This window comes from Equus przewalskii, chromosome 6 (genome assembly GCF_037783145.1).
Source record: "Equus przewalskii isolate Varuska chromosome 6, EquPr2, whole genome shotgun sequence".
Lineage (NCBI taxonomy): Eukaryota > Metazoa > Chordata > Mammalia > Perissodactyla > Equidae > Equus > Equus przewalskii.
In genome coordinates this window covers 28,566,761-28,582,012 of record NC_091836.1, presented here as the reverse complement: position 1 = coordinate 28,582,012, position 15,252 = coordinate 28,566,761, and the positions used below count along the sequence as shown (strand labels likewise).

The window sequence follows — 15,252 nt, the reverse complement described above, 5'->3', positions numbered from 1 at the left end:
CATGAGGGCAGGCGATTTCCAGGCAAGGGCAGGGGCTCACAGTGATGGTGGGGGTGCTGCCTAAGGCTTCCCACAGTGAATTGTGGGGGGGAAGCCTGAAACTCCAGAGTGAGAGACACAGTGAGACCTGTCAGCCTCTGGACTCACTCCCCCCCCAGCAGCCCTGGGGAATAGCCGGCTGCACCAGCTGTGCCCGGTGGGTGGACATAAAGGAGAGGAGAGAGTCATGGAATCCAGAAAGTGCGGTCTTACGGAGAGCCCTGGGACACCCCATTCCGGAAGCCGACAGCCACACCGCCTTGCTCTCCATGCCTCACCTCCCACCTTCTATGAATTCGTCTTTGTAACAGACGTGTATTAAACCTGAGTTGAGGCCACTGAAGTGACAAACATTTATTGAAGACCTGCTTTGTGCCAGACACGAGGGATGCACCCACGAGCAGAGCAGCATGGCCACTGACCTCCTGGAGGGAGCCCCATTCACCGCCCCCAGGAAGGGACAGACACGGATGAGTGACTTCAAGCACAGTGAGTGCTGGGCACAGGTATCCCAGTGCCACGAGGGGAGGGCAGAGAGTGCTCACAGAGAATGGAGAGGGGAAATTCAGGCATCAGAAATGCCTAGAGGGGGCCGGCCCCCTGGCCAAGTGGTTAAGTTTGCCGCTCTGCTTCGGCGGGCCAGGGTTTCACCCGTTCGACTCCTGGGCGCGGACATGGCACCACTCATCAAGCCACGCTGAGGCGGCGTCCCACATGCCACAACTAGAAGGACCCACAACTAAAAACACACAACTTTGTACTAGGGGACTTTGGGGAGAAAAAGGAAAAATAAAATCTTTTAAAAAAAAACAAAGGGGGGCGCCAATGGGTGGCGCAGCTGTTAAGTTTGCGTGCTCTGCTTCGGTCCGGGGGTTCGCCGGTTTGGATCCCTGGCGCGGACATGGCACCTCTTGGCAAGCCATGCTGTGGTAGGCATCCCACATATAAAGTAGAGGATGATGGGCACACATGTTAGCTCAGGGCCAGTCTTCCTCAGCAAAAAGAGGAAGATTGGCAGTAGTTAGCTAAGGGCTGATCTTCCTCAAAAAAAAAAAAGAAACGCCTAGAAGCGGCCCATCAGCAGCACATGCCCAGAGGCGCGCGCCCTCCCACAAGACTGCTCAGCGCTTTCCAGGAACCCGAGGCCACCGTGCCGGCCCCAGGGCTCCAGTCACCTCCCTCACAGCAGGTCTGGGCCACACGCGCCCCCCGGCTTTCCCCGTAGACCCGCTTCCCCTGCGGCTCCCGTCTGAGCGCACCGCCTTCTCCCCGGTCTCAGGCTGGAATCTCCAGGTTCTCCCACACTCCCCGCTCCCTCGTCGTCTCTTCCCAATCTGGCCGCACCTTCTGCTGCTCCTGGAAAACGCCACTCAAATGCACCCCCTTCTGCCATCACCCCCAGGCCCTCGACCCCTCTCTGGGCGCAGCACTCCTGTGCCCAGCGATCCTTGACGCCTCCCCAAACTGGGTGCGCCCACCGGAACCTCTTCTCCGGGGTTTCAGCTCCTCCAGAATCGAGTCAGTTCTGCCTGAGGCCCGCCCACCCCTACTCCCTGCAGACGGGACCCTTCCTTCAGTGTCCCCCCCATTCTGCCTGTCACCCCATCCTCAGACATCCCCGGTCCGCACGCTGCCCGGGCAGGCCCTCCTCACCGGAAGTGATCCCCCTCGTCTCCGAGCTCCGGGCCGTGTGGACCCCTGCTTCTTCGCAGGCGGCCGGTGCACGACCACACGCCTCATGTCCCATCGTGCGCTGTGTCCGCCTGTCTCTCCACCCAGATTATCAACCCGTGGAAGGAAAGATGCTCCTCAAGACCCAGCCCCGGCTGGGCTGCACGCAAATGACACAAGTTCAGTGGTTTCCAGAAAACCTCTGAGGAATCTTTCTGTAAAGAGCCTCCTCCCCTCTTTCTTAGGCCCAAGTACAGGGGAAGGAACCGGGGTTCTGGAGCGCCCCCTGGTCCGTGACCTGGCAGGGGGCGTCACACCGCAGGGCCCCCTCTGGACACCCTTTCCTCATCCGTACAAAGGGAGATGCTCACATCTACTGCCGGGGGAGCGGGGTGATGGAACGAACAAGCCGAGAGCGCGGTCAATACAACGTTAAATTGATTCCCTCCTTTCTTCCCATAATTTGCCTTGGCTGGTACTGTGGCTTAAGGTGTTTTTCATGCGGGATTTGCTAAATGGAAGGCGTACCCTATTTTACGTAACCAAATGTTATAATCAAGTAACAACTATTTCTTGGGTTCCCGCACTGAGCAGGGACCAACATGTGGGATGGCAAAGGACCACGCTTGCCGGCTCCGGAGTGAGGACGTGAAAGGCACCAGGCAAAGTCCTCGCCCTTCGGGGGGCTTCCCATCTGGTGGGGAGAGAAAGAGGAACAGATAATTGTCGACAGCAGGCAGGAGGTGGGCGCTGACCCAGCCCACGAAGAGGCAGCTGGGAGGAGCCCCCAGGATGCTCCCTGGGCCCCCCCTGGGCTGCCCTTCACAGTGACAAATCACATTCCCGCCCCACCCACATTCACGCTCACAGCAACCCTTTCAGGCAGGTGAGATTACCCCATTTTACAGGTGAGGCAAATGAGGCTCAGAGAGGTTAAGCGACGTGTTCAAAGTCACGCAGGCAGGGACACCAGGAGAGGAACCCAGGTCTGCCCGACACTCAGCAGTGAAGCTGCCACCACTTCCTGCTGGGACCCAAGGGCTGGAGGAGGCGGGCTTCCCAGGTTGCAGCTTGTGCGGCTCCAGCTGCACCTTGAAGGCCGGGAAAGGTGTGGGTGGGCAGGAAAGAGGGGGAGAGGAAAGGGCCCTGGAGAGCTGTAAGAGGCCTGGTGTGAAGGTGGCAGGCAGGGAGCAGAGGATCATGTCCAGAGGCATAAAGTTAGGCCAGCGTGTGGAGGGCCTTACATGTCAAGGTACCACATGGGGACGCTACCCAGGAGCCCAGGGGGCCACCGAGGCTCTGGAGCCTGGGTCACATGACACAGATACCCTGCTCTGTAGGAAGGCAGCTGTGGCAGCAGGTGCTGGAAGCAGAGGCTGCAGGCTGCCCAGGGAGGAGGCTGTGTGACCGTAACCCAGGGTGGGCCCCTAAAGCCCCCAGCAGGCCAGTGGCAGTGGGAAAGGAGAGGTCAGACTGGGCACAAAGGTGCCAAAAGAACTGAGAGGCTGAAGTGATAGGGCGCAGGAGAGTGGGCTGGGGAGGTGGAATAAGAAGAGTCAAGGGGTCCCAGGGGCCCAGGCTGCCTGCCTGAGAGAACCTGGAGCTCTCCGCAGGAGGGAGTCAAGAGGAAGCACAGGCCCGCAGTGGGGTGGCGGGCCATCCAGGGTGCTGGGGCAGCCAGACTACCGAGGAGAGAACGCAGAACCAAGAATTAGTCAGACCCCACACCCCAGACTCTTCAGCACCATGGGGAGGAGAGAGCACTGGGCTGACTTGGGAGAGCATGAAGATAAACTGAGGCATGGGAGGGGGAGGGGAGGACTGAACAGCTTAGGAAGCAACAAGTAGCAGCGCAAGAGCACTGGGCTGGGAGTCCAGAGGCCTCGGGTGGCTGCAGAGCCTCCGACAATTCATTCCCATCCGAGTCTCAGTTTCTGGGGATCGATAATCCCTCCTTCCGGGGTGGTAACGCAGGTCAAACGCTTGTGGGGCCCTGGTAGAGATCAAATGAAGTGATTTTTCTGAAAAGCACTTGGAGAACTGCAGAACACGTCCGGGATCAGCAGCGTGCAGAAGTAACAAGAGATGCTGTCTTCCCACACTCACCGCCACAGCCACCCCACCAGCCGCACAACCCCCAGCTCCTCTTGTTTTCAGAGTTTTCTCCCTCACCCATGACGGGTCTTCCTGCTTTTCTTCCTCCCATCTGGGTGGGACTGAGACATCAGGGGCAGCTGATGCTCACTCTCCAGGAGCCCCTGTGTCCTGGCAACTGGGAGCTTCTCCCTCGAGTCCCCACTTTCCTCCCACTATGTAAAAGTTCCCTCTCCATTCTCAGGGAAAACCAAACTGCAAAGCCAGACCCAGAGACATACCCCGTCTCAGGGAAGAACTTTCGGTATCGGGGAAAACATCAGCCAATGATCAAGATGCCTAGGAGGGAGGGGTCTGGGACATAGGAGACCACAATCTCCTCTCAACCCCCCTCCATAGCCCCTGCCTCTTCCCCACCAGGCACTCCTCGGAGCTCCTGGGACCAGCCCTGCCTCTGATCTCAGGTGGCAGGTCCAGAGGAGGACTGGGGATGGAGCTGGTGAGGCGGGTAGAGGCTGGTGGGCAAGTCCGGGCCACAGCTCCCCACGGAAGGCTCACTCCACAAGAAATGAACAAAATATGGAAAATTAAACAAACCCAGACACTGTAATGTGTGCATATTAGATTAACTCTCCAAAGGGTCACGACCTTGAGGAACACATCCAGCCAGTGAAGAAAATAATAAACCTGATTAATGATGAGGCATGAGCTGCAGCTTCAGCAAATACAACCGGCCTGACGATGCCCAGTGGAGTTCCAGGGGCTTCCTTCCCCCATGGGACGGGGACACAGCTGACCTCTCCAGGCTCCTCATACCCCATCACATAAGCACAGACACTCAGGGAGTAAAGCGGAACCAAATTTTCCTTTCAGTTGCCCACTGCCCACCCGTACAGTCTCTATGCCAGCACCAGCTGTTTGCAGGGGCTCCTGGAACTGTCACTGCACCCAGGTGACCCACAGGGAGTGAAAGTACAGGTAGTTCTCTTTGCTACTAGCAGTGCTCAGTGGTCTTGGCCAGTCCTGGGACCTCTTGGTTTGGTCTTGACAGATGCCCACTGCCTGGCAAAGGGGCCCAGTGGAGCCCAGAGCTCCCCTCCTCTTTCCGGACAACCCAGTCCCTTGGGAGACATGCCCAGGAGAGCCACTGGAGGGAGGCAGGGAGGTGGCACCGAGTGGCATCACCAGACAACAGCACCAGGAGGAAGATGGCAGCACGAAGTCGAGATGCCAAGAGCTGTGCAGCCAAAGGTCCAGCGGGGGAGCAGCTCGGCCGCATTGCCCCACCGCTGCCAGCCTGGCGGGCCGAGGGCCCCGGCCCAGCCCCCACCGCTGCCTCCCCCGCCCCAAAGGCCCTCGGCCAACTCTCCCCGGGCTCCAACTCCTCCCCTCTCACTTTCTTCAGCTCAAGGGAGCCAGGGAAAGAGACACAGGTGCTCTCAGGGCCTTGAAACCCATGTCCCAGCTGTCGCGAGCTGGCCCTCCACCCTGGCCACGTCTGAGCAGCTCACCGCTCAGCCAGTCCTCACTGGAGAGAATCTCAATCAATTCCCCTCCCCCTCTCCACCCCAGCCCCCTCCCCCATCACACGCCCAAATGCAGGTCTCTAGAGTTTCTCCCTCACTTCCCACTCGCGGGAACTAGGGTGAGATGGGTGGGAACCCCATTAGTCCAGGGAGAGAGGGTCGTTTCTGATAGGAGTATGGTTCCCCCAAAGCGAGACGGCGCGGGGGTGTGGGGGGGAGGCGGGGGTGTGTGTGGTGGTGGCCCGAGTCCAGTGCAGGGGCAGGGGGCAGTCGAGGCAGATGGCAGTGAGGAAAGGGGGAAGGGGCTCCGTGGGATCCAGAGCTGAGCTGGGATGGGGGACTGTAGCCAGGGAACGGGGCGATCGGAGAAGCGGAGGGTGACGGACGAGGTGTGGGGGAGCAGTGCCAGGGTTGGGAAGGGGCCGTCATCCCTGCAGGGGCAGAGGCAGGGCTGGGAGTTGCACAGGGAAGGGGGAGGACCAGAGCGGGAGGACCGCGAGCCCGGAGAAGGGACGCGGAGTGGGGGAGATGAGGATGGAGACTGGAGGAACTACGGAAGCAGAGCGATGGGGTTCAGAGCCCAGTCGGGAGACGCGGGGATCGGAGTGCAGGGGACAGACTGGCTGAGGGCGGGAGGGGGAGGAAGAGCGCGGGGGCGGGGGCGGGGGGCAGGGGACGGGTGCGGGCAGCGGCCCCGGAGGGGACGACGCGCCGAGACGTCAGAAGTAGGGATGCGGCCGCGGAAGGGGGCGCGCGCAAGGGGCCCCGCGCGGATGGGACGCGGGGGTGCAGGGGGCCGCCCGAGGGGCGGGCTGGGGGCGCCGCGGGGCCCTGCCCTTACCTGGGCGGCTCCGCGCTCCGGGGCTGAACCGGGGCGGGCGCTGCTCCGCCGGCCGCCGGGCCGCTGTTTTCCTTTTCTCCTTCTTCCGCAGCAGCCGCGGCGGCTCCAGCGCGATCCGCCGGCAGCTGAAGGCAGAGTCTGTGTCCGGCGGCTGCGAGCGGGAGCGGGCAGCGGGCGGCGCGGGAGGAGCGCGGTCGAGGCGCGGGGCGCCGCCCGGCGGGCAGCGGGCGAACTGCGGCTAGGCTCGCCGGCCGGGGGGGCGCCCCTTCGGGGCCGGCGCCGCCGCGCAGCCCTCACGCCCTCGGCGCCCGCTCGGCCCTGGCCCCTCACGCCCGGAGCCGGGCGCCCGAGGGGCGGGACGGCTGCGGGGCCGAGCGGTCGGGGCAAACTTGCCGTCCCCCCGGGGGCCGCGGCCGAGCGGGAGGCGCCGGGCTGGGGCTGCGGCGCCGGGCAGGGGCGCGCGGGGCGTGAGCGGCCGGGGCCAGGTGTGGGCGCTGCGGTGGCTCGACCTCGGGGGCCCCGGCGCAGCCCTCGCCCTGCACCGCCCTGCGCCAGGGGCAGCGCAGCCCGCCCGAGGAGGGCCCGCCGGCCGGCTTCGGCGGGCAGAGGGCGCCTCCTGGCGGCGCTTCGGGGAACAGCGCGAGGGTCGAGCGCGCCCGGTTACTAGACTGCGGACTCGGTAGGGGCGCAGGCGGAGAGCGGGAGGTTTCCTGCGGAGAGAAAGACCCAATTGTTCCGGGAGGCTGACCACAAACAGCCCGCATTTAGTAGTTCCAGGGCACTATTTTGTGACCACAAACATCTTGGGAGGAGCTGTCATTCCCAGGTTTCGGATGAGGACCCCGAGGCTAGGAGAAGGGGCCAGCCCAGGAGCCCAGGACTCCAAGTGAACACGGTAGCGAGTGGCAGGACCAGGGGGGCAACCAAGGTTCTGACACGCGGTCGGCTGCCCTCAGGAGGAGGCTGGGAATGGGGTTCCTGCAGAAGGAAGACCAAGGACACGTGGCCGCCTCGGACGTGAGTTCCTCTTTTCCATCCCACACAGTCTCTGTCCTGGGCAGACTGCGGACTGATGGCAGAGCCCTCCCACCTTCAACGGCCTGGGCCCCAACCCCGACCGTCAGCACCCCACACCTCACCAAATCCTCTGTGAGGGTTGTTCCCGGACATACTCAGGGAGGGGGGGGACCTTGGGCACCAGAGGAGGGTCTCTGGACTAGGCATGTTCGTTGACACTGCGTTCCCCAGGGATGGAGAGCCGGCCACCCTTCCCACTTCTCTGCAGCCCAGGGGGCAGGGAGGCATGTGGGGAAGCAGGGTCCCGTCTTCCCATCCGCCCTCCACACTGGGCTGAAGAGTGCTCCTGGGGAGCACATTATTTAGCACCTACTGTGTGTCAAGACTACAGCACTTACACAAGCACAGCTTCCAGTAACCTTCACGTCAACTTTGCAAGATTGGTGTTGAGGTGACACTACCCCGTGTTACACATGAGGAAGTCTGCTAGAGTTTAAGATCACTGTAAGCTGGCCACACCCGGCCCCAAACAGGCTACACGGAACTAGTTTCTGATGTCAGCTCTGTCGGGCAGCTGGGCCTCATTTACAAGATGGACAGAAGGACAGCAGGGGCCAAGCAAAAGTACACTGGAGGAGTGGGGGGCACCCCTGGGACCCTAGGCAAGTGACTTCACGACCCTCTGCTTCAGTTTCCACATCTCTGAACATGAGGGTTGCAGACTAAATAATCTCTACGTTCCCTTCAAACTCTGACATGCCAAGCATGGACCCGGGGCCCTTTTTACTGGAAGGATGCAAGATCAGGAAGGAGGTACAGGCTTAAGTGTTTGGGAAGAAAAATACCGTCTAAGTGAAATGCTTCGCCTTATTCTTGTGCCTGGTGAGCTCACCCTATGGACAGCGAGGTGGGAGGACCTTAGGGCAAGGTCAGAGGGACTGCCAGTGGGTCTGGAGGGAGCCTCGGCTGCGGCCTAGCGCAGACCCTGGTTTCTCCCCTTCCTGCAAGGACGATTCTGACTTTCTTCCCTTGACTTAAGGCCTCTGGGCCTAGAAGCAAGGAGCCCTCTACGAGTCAGAGGGTGGCAGCAATGCCAGAGATGCCTGCCTTTAGCACCAGCCTGGCTGTCCCCTGCCCACTTTCTTCTCTCTTCCTTCTGCTACCAGCTGCTGAGTTCTCTGGAGTACTCACTCCTTGCTCTCCACTGTCTTTACTCCTGAATGTCAGTGCCACTTGTTGATCAAAATTTAATTCTGGGCGAGCTAACTTGCCAGGCTCAGCTGGGGGTGGGGAAGGGGTGGGGAGGTCAGTCCGGATCATTTTCGGCTTCCACAGCAGGGGTGCGTCAGAGGGGAATGAGGCTGGCCCAGCTGAGCTATCTGAGGCTGCTGCCTAGAATGAAAAGCAGAAGGGTGGGGAAGTGGGGCTCCCTCCCCTAGAACCTCTCCTCTGCTGTGCTGTGCTGCGCTGGACGGACAGGGGTCGGCGTGCTTGGGCATCATGGGTAAGTCGGGGGGGCCCGAGCTCTTGGGTGGCTGGAGCCCGCAGCAGGGAGTTTGTCCTCCTGGATTTGTTTTTAGCGTCTTCTGTCTTATTATTGCCTCAGGTGCATCCACCAAGAACACTTGATCTGAAATTTACCTACTATGTCTTTTCCAAAGGTCTCTTTGAAGGTTTGTCACAAGTTCATAATGAACCCCCTGCAATAATTGGGGCCAACTGAGGCCCAAGTGACCCAGTGACTTGTCCTCACTTTGCTGGGTGGCGCATGCCATCAGCCTGTCACCGTCTCCTAGAAACTACTGCAACAGTCTTCTCACTGCTCTCGCTACCTGCAGACTGGCTCCCTCCCACACGTGCACAGGCGCTGTCAGAGCCATGGGCCTGAAACGCGCTTCACCACCTCACGCCCCGGCTCAAACCCTTTCACGACCCCTATTGGCCTTTAAGGTAAAATTGAGTCCCAAACTCCCTAGCACAGCACAGAAGCTCCCCGCTCACTTCTCCTGCCTCACCCTGTTCCCCTACCACACATCTCGTTCTCCATGAACACCAAACTGCTCACAGTCAGTTCTCGGCCCTTCCTATTTTATGCTCTGTGCCTTTAACACACTGAATTCTGCCTGGAACCCGCCCCTGCCCACACACACACACACACACACAGGTACGCAAGTGCATATTTACCTTTCAAAACTCAGTTTAGGAATCTCCTCCTACTAGAAGTTTCTCCTACCCTGCTGTCTGGCCCTTTCTCAACAGAATTACTACTCCCGTGTCTAGACTTCCTGTGCACTCATTAGACTTTGGTCACTCACTTGTTTCACGTCTGCGTTCACTAACAGACTGTGAACTGGTTCTCTTGGGTTTATTTTTAGCTCCTCCCTTCTTTGTGCTTGCCTCAGGCGTGTCCACGAAGCAGAATACTTGCTTTTAACTTTACCCACCATCTCTCTTCCAAAGGTCCCTTTGAAGCTTCATCACTAGTTCATAATGAGAGTATGGACTTAAAAAAAGTTTCATACTAACAGGGCAATGCCAGTATAGTAGCTGCTCAGTAAATGTGCTGAATGAATGAACCAGCGTGGAACAGGGGCTGTGGGGTCTGCAATCTGGCAAATCGCATTCACTTCCGTCGTTGGTCCACGTGAGTCAGGTGAAATTGCCTGCCTGGCAATGTGAAACCATTGGTCCCACTAAGCCTGAAGCTTTTACAAACCCAAGCTGATGCTGGGGCTCTCGTCTGAGGGTCTTGAGGCTGAAGGAAGCGAGAGCCTGACAATATCCTTGTTGCGACACTGTTAACATGCAGCAATCCCGCCAGAGAACTACACGCAAACCCAGATTAAACGAAAATAATTCTGTCCTTCTCATCACCTGTTTGGGGGATAAAGGGCCCATTCCTGGAGGATGACGTCTGACAGAACCAGTTTAGAAGCAGCATTGAACTTAGGGAACTGTTGCACAGCAGGCGGCCAGGACACACGCGCCCTCGCTCCTTCCTCTTTCTCCACTCCATCTTGGTGATCGCGGCAGTGGTGGCCGCGGTTTAGTCACCGACAGGCAGCTCTTTGCACCCAGAAGCTACCCACCCTCAGGTGACCAGCCAGGAGACAGTCGCCCAGATCAAGGCTCCCGTAGCCTCGTTGGTGGGCCTCGCTCCAGAAGATGAGGTCGTGCTCCTGCAGGCTGGCCCCCAGAGGATGAGGCTACCCTGGGCCAGCGGCTGACCACTCTGGAAGTAGCCGGCTGCATGCTTGGAGGTGAAGTCACTGGTTCCCTGGCCTGTGCTGGGCAAGTAAGAGGTCAGACTCCGGACGTGGCCAAACAGGAGACAAAGAAGAAGACAGGCGGGGCCACGCGGCGGATGTGGTACAACCAGCGCTTTGTCAGTGTTGTGCCCGCCTTTGGCAAGAAGACAGGCCCCAATGCCAACTCTTAAGTCCTTTGTAATCCTGGCTTTCTCTAATAAAGCCACTTAACCCAGTCACAAAAAAAAGAAGAAAGGGAACTGTCCTTTGATTTTTACTCCTGCCTTAAAGGATGCAATAGGCAGTGGTTTTGCCTAATGACATTATGGCCAAGTTTTAGCAAAGAGTAAATACATATGCATGTGGGTTTAGACGTACATGGCCCCCACACATCGTAACAGCATATTGCTCAGCCTCACTGGCTGCAAAGACTATGTCTCAGGCTGAGAAGCACACCTCCCCTGGACAACTCTGTTAGAACACAGCTCACTCCCCCCAACATCTCTTATCTCCATTTTATTAGTCTAGACATAAAGAATACCACTCCCACTGAAGTGAGAACGAAAATTTGGATCATCCCGGATCAGAACACAACCAGCCTCTCATTCTGCAGCCCTGCTCTCATCCCTGACGTGAGAACCTGGTTCATTCCCGCCACGTGCCTCAGTTTCCATTTTCTGCACTGCAGAGGAGGTAAGCCGCCATGCCAGTTAGTTCTTCTTCAAGAAATCTTCAGTGCCTCTTATGTGCCCGGCACTGGAGACAAAATAGAAAGCAAGACACATCCTGGGCTTGGCCCCTTGGAGTGCACAGTCAAGTAAAACATAGCGCAGAGGCAGAGCCTTCTCCTTCTAACAGTTTTCGTCCATCTGACATCAGGGATTTTCTGTATGATATTTCACATCCATTAACTCCGTGACATGGTCATAGTCTAGGCCAGCAGACTGGGTGAGGGGTGGCAGACTGCAGGGCCCTGTGGTTTATCTAACTCCAGAGTTGGGCCCGAGGACCCTTAGCACACACTGGCATGAGTGCACCCCCAGAATTCTCAGCCTGGATCTTCTACAGGCCTACTCGGATCTGGAGGCCCGCCTCTCTGGCTGCGCCCATGTGGGAATGGGGGCATCGGCATTCACCTGCACTGGTAAAGGCTTGTGACAGAGCCAAGATAGGAGGGTACCACGCTCACTGCTCAAAGCGGCATTTTACTAGTGATGGGCTCCATGGGTCTGTGTCCTCCTTTCCTCACCTGATCTCACAGTCAGTCTAGGCAGGTTCCATGGCACCGTGTGACAGAAACAAGCCACTCAGGAGGGAGAAGCAAAGCTGGGTTAAACTCAGGGCTCCCGGCTCAAGAAGGGAAGCAGGCTGCGTGGAGGGTGCTGGTCAGACAGCCCTCTGGGGAGGGGGTAAACTCGTTTGGGTCAAACTGGGTAAAATGTGAAGCAAGGACTAAAGAAGTTGCATTTTTTCACCCTTTCACTGTTGCCTTCTCAATCTCCAATAACAAGAGCAACCAAAGAAGCGGGACAATTGAACAGGAGGAAGAGGCAGGAAGATGAGGGACAGGGCGGCGTATTCCACCGGGAGCAAAGCACAATGACTTCAGCAATGGCAGGACCGAGAGAAGGGTCTGCCTTCTCCACGCGGCCGCCTCAGGAGATCCAGATAAGAGGATGCTTTTCACATCAGCCCGGTGTGTGGGTCTGCAGTTTATCCAGAGAACAGTTGTGTCTGAACAGTGGCATCAAGGCCGCCTATGAATCATTATGAATGACTCAAAGATAATATCAAGTTATTTGAAGGTAAAAAAAATGTATGTCCATATCTACATGTACATATGTGCGTCTCTCTGTATGTATATATATATATATATATACACACACACACACACACAGGTGTGTGTCTGCGTGCATGCATTCCCAAATACATATATATTTCAACATAATGTTGGCCAGTTCTCTTTTGCAGCTCAAAAGAACAATAATTCATCAACAGCTTCCATCTGCCAGGTATGACATTAGGCACTATAGGGGACAGAAAGAAAAATTGGACATGGCTTCTAGTTTCAAAAAGTTTATATTTTGGTGCATTCAATTTTCCCTTCTAAAGGAAAGCCTTTAAATTTTATCTCATAGCAATTTTTAGGAGCTGTGCCTTCTCAAGGAATTCAGAATAGCAAAAGGGATGAGAGAGCAGGATTTCTATTCACCCAGGACAGATTTCTGACTAATCCTAGCTAAATGAGGGATGGGTTACACTCAGGAACTGTACTACATAGTGGGTTATGTCCAAGTTTGAAATATTAGGAGAGATGCTTACCTGCTAGCTGCAATTGTAACAGAAGTTTTGTATTGGGTATTGCATGGTTTAACACTCAATCATTTCCATTCTTGTTCTTCCAGATTCCAGGAAAAAGTCTTAATTTAGAAGAATCTAGTTAATTTGGGAAAGACTAAAGGAAGATGTGGTGGCTGTCTTCAAATGCTTAAGATCTTTCCTGGGTTGCTCCACAGCCAGGACCAATGGATAGAAGTTACAGGCTGATTTTAGCTCAAATAAGAAAGAATTTATGAGTTGCCTCAGGAGATGATGAGCTCCCCAGCACTGGAAGTATACAAGCAGATGGACAGCCATCTGCCAGGGCTGCCATAGAAGGTATTCCAGCATCGGATTAGGAGGGTGAATGAGGTACTCACCATCTCTAAATTCTTGGATTCTCAGTCTGTCTCCTTGGCCCAAGGCTAAAAGGAAATTTCAGTCTTTGGAGAAATGTAACACTTATTGTTGAAGGTAAAAACGTGCCTTCTGTATTTGGGCCTTTCTCTTTAGATGCATGAACACTGTTCTCTAAGCAGTGAAGGTACTGAATACTAGGCAATGCAATAATTACTGAAGTGCTCTACTGACAAAAGTAATATTATTGACACACTCAAGTGTTACTAGGTAAATAGCATTAACGGCCTTGTTAAAAAAGGGAATCTATTTACATGAAAGGACAATAGTTCCAAAATAAGACCCATCTGAATAGATAAGCATCGTGCTTGTTTTTTAAATGACTTCTTATAACACTCACACATGCATACACTTTCAAGGAATGAAAACAGTGAGTGGAGTAAAAATGAAAAGTGTCTCAATATATCTACTGCTTTCATGCCTTGGAATCAGACTGCGCCTCCTGCTAGAGGAAGGATGGTGTTCCTCATGCCTTTTCCAGCATTTAGCACTTGGATGAAGCTCAGCACACACAATAATACCTTGTTCTTCAGAATACAAATTGACTCCAGTTACCCTTCCCCCCAATCCAATGGATAAACTGCTTTCCGAATGCTAATGAATAAGGCCCGCTGGAGAGGTGATATGGTTGACTTACAAATTTGGCGGGGAAAGAGGAATACAGAAACTGAATTGAAAAAAAAAAAAAGAAGAAAAAGAAGTAGACCCAACCCAAAATACCTACACATAAATACTCAGACATTTAATAACCAAAATAGAAAGTAAGTCTTCTCTCTCCCAACCCCCAAAGGCAAGATTTTTATATTTCAGTAATGATACAAGGATCTGCTTTATGGGGTAGTTGGATAAAGAAGTGGATGGGGGCAGGGGGAGAAAGTTTATTAAATAACGGAAGTTCCTGCTGAGGCTGTGTTTTCAATCTTCAGCTGGGTTTAGGGAACAGTCGCCCCCAGGTGCCGGCCCTGTCCTTGATCCTGGGGATGCGCATGTGTGTAGATGTGGTCCCTGCCCTCAGGAGCTCCCTCTCTCCTGTGAGGCGTGGAGAGGCACTTCTGTAGGAGTCAACCCACTAATTTCAGTCCTCAGCTCAACCCTGCTGCCCCTGCACTTTACTCCTTAAAAAGAAAGTCAGTGAATGCACGAGTAGATACATTTGGATCCATATCTTATATATAAATATATACAAATGGTAGTAAGAGTTCTCAGGATAAATACTTTTCAATGCTGTCAGCGTGTAGCTAGCAGTCCATCTCACCACTACTCTTCATAACAACTAGCATTGGTTCAGCACTTCACAGTTTACAAAGTGCTTTCACGGCCACCACCATATTTGTTCCTCATCACAGCCCTGGGAGTTGTGTTAGCCTCATTTCAGAGATAGGAAAGTAACCTATTTAGGAGTAAGTTATGAGGCTTCAAGTTGTATTTCCTGATTTTAAACCAGAAAATTCCCTTCCACTCCTGTTACGTTTTAACCACCACTCTGCCACCCTGATGTCATACGTGTAGAACCTGACGTACAAAGAGTGTAACTGACCAGGGCTCTGCCACTTCTTGGTTAAGTGAGATGCAGTCCAAACTCGGGCTCCTTCAAGTTCCAGGCTTTTCCTTTCAGCTGAGCCAAGCCACCACTTCCGCCTTGGGCCAAATGAAAAGATCAAAACGTTCTTTGCGGAATGAAAAACATAGATGGGACCAAAATAGCTGGAAAACTCAACCTATCGCTTGAAATAAGAGTAAAAATTAAATCTTACTTTTAAATAAATCGTCCCTTTAAAGCAAGTTCCAGTGTACTTTATTTCTCTCTCTCTTACTTTGTGCCTTGTTTTATCTATGTCTCCCCCAAGGGCAGGTCTAATGTTGATTCATAGAAAATATTTGGAAAACCTGCCCTAGAATGACACACACTGTCCACTTTACATTTTTTCAGTCACTAGGGCTGAAACCAGACTCTACAAAACAGTCTAGATTCTGAATCAAGTCAGAACCATGCTATTCTCTGTGTGTAACAGAGCACGCAGTTGACATTTAATAAATGTTAGATAATAAAAATAGAAGCAGTACTTCAAAGTCACAATAT

The 15,252-nt window shown here is 54.9% G+C and overlaps 1 protein-coding gene and 1 long non-coding RNA gene across 10 annotated transcripts in view; one reads left to right on the top strand and one right to left on the bottom strand.

Moving 5' to 3' along the window:
- Positions 1 to 6,396, bottom strand: part of GRIK4 (glutamate ionotropic receptor kainate type subunit 4) — a 413,573-nt gene extending 407,177 nt beyond the window's left edge. For 4 of the 9 annotated variants that reach the window (XM_070625048.1, XM_070625046.1, XM_070625050.1 and 1 more), the window contains exon 1: positions 6,172 to 6,374. The gene's annotated coding sequence lies outside the window, so the exon portion shown is untranslated. Of the gene's footprint in view, positions 1 to 6,171 lie in introns of all 9 variants that reach the window. The other 5 variants (XM_070625044.1, XM_070625051.1, XM_070625049.1 and 2 more) reach the window with 3 other exon arrangements.
- A 682-nt stretch (positions 6,397 to 7,078) lies between these two features.
- LOC139084090 (uncharacterized) lies at positions 7,079 to 13,468 on the top strand. Its single transcript, XR_011541371.1, has 4 exons — positions 7,079 to 7,188; positions 10,960 to 11,129; positions 11,948 to 12,241; positions 12,842 to 13,468. It is a non-coding gene; the product is annotated as an uncharacterized lncRNA (long non-coding RNA).
- Positions 13,469 to 15,252: the final 1,784 nt, after the last annotated feature.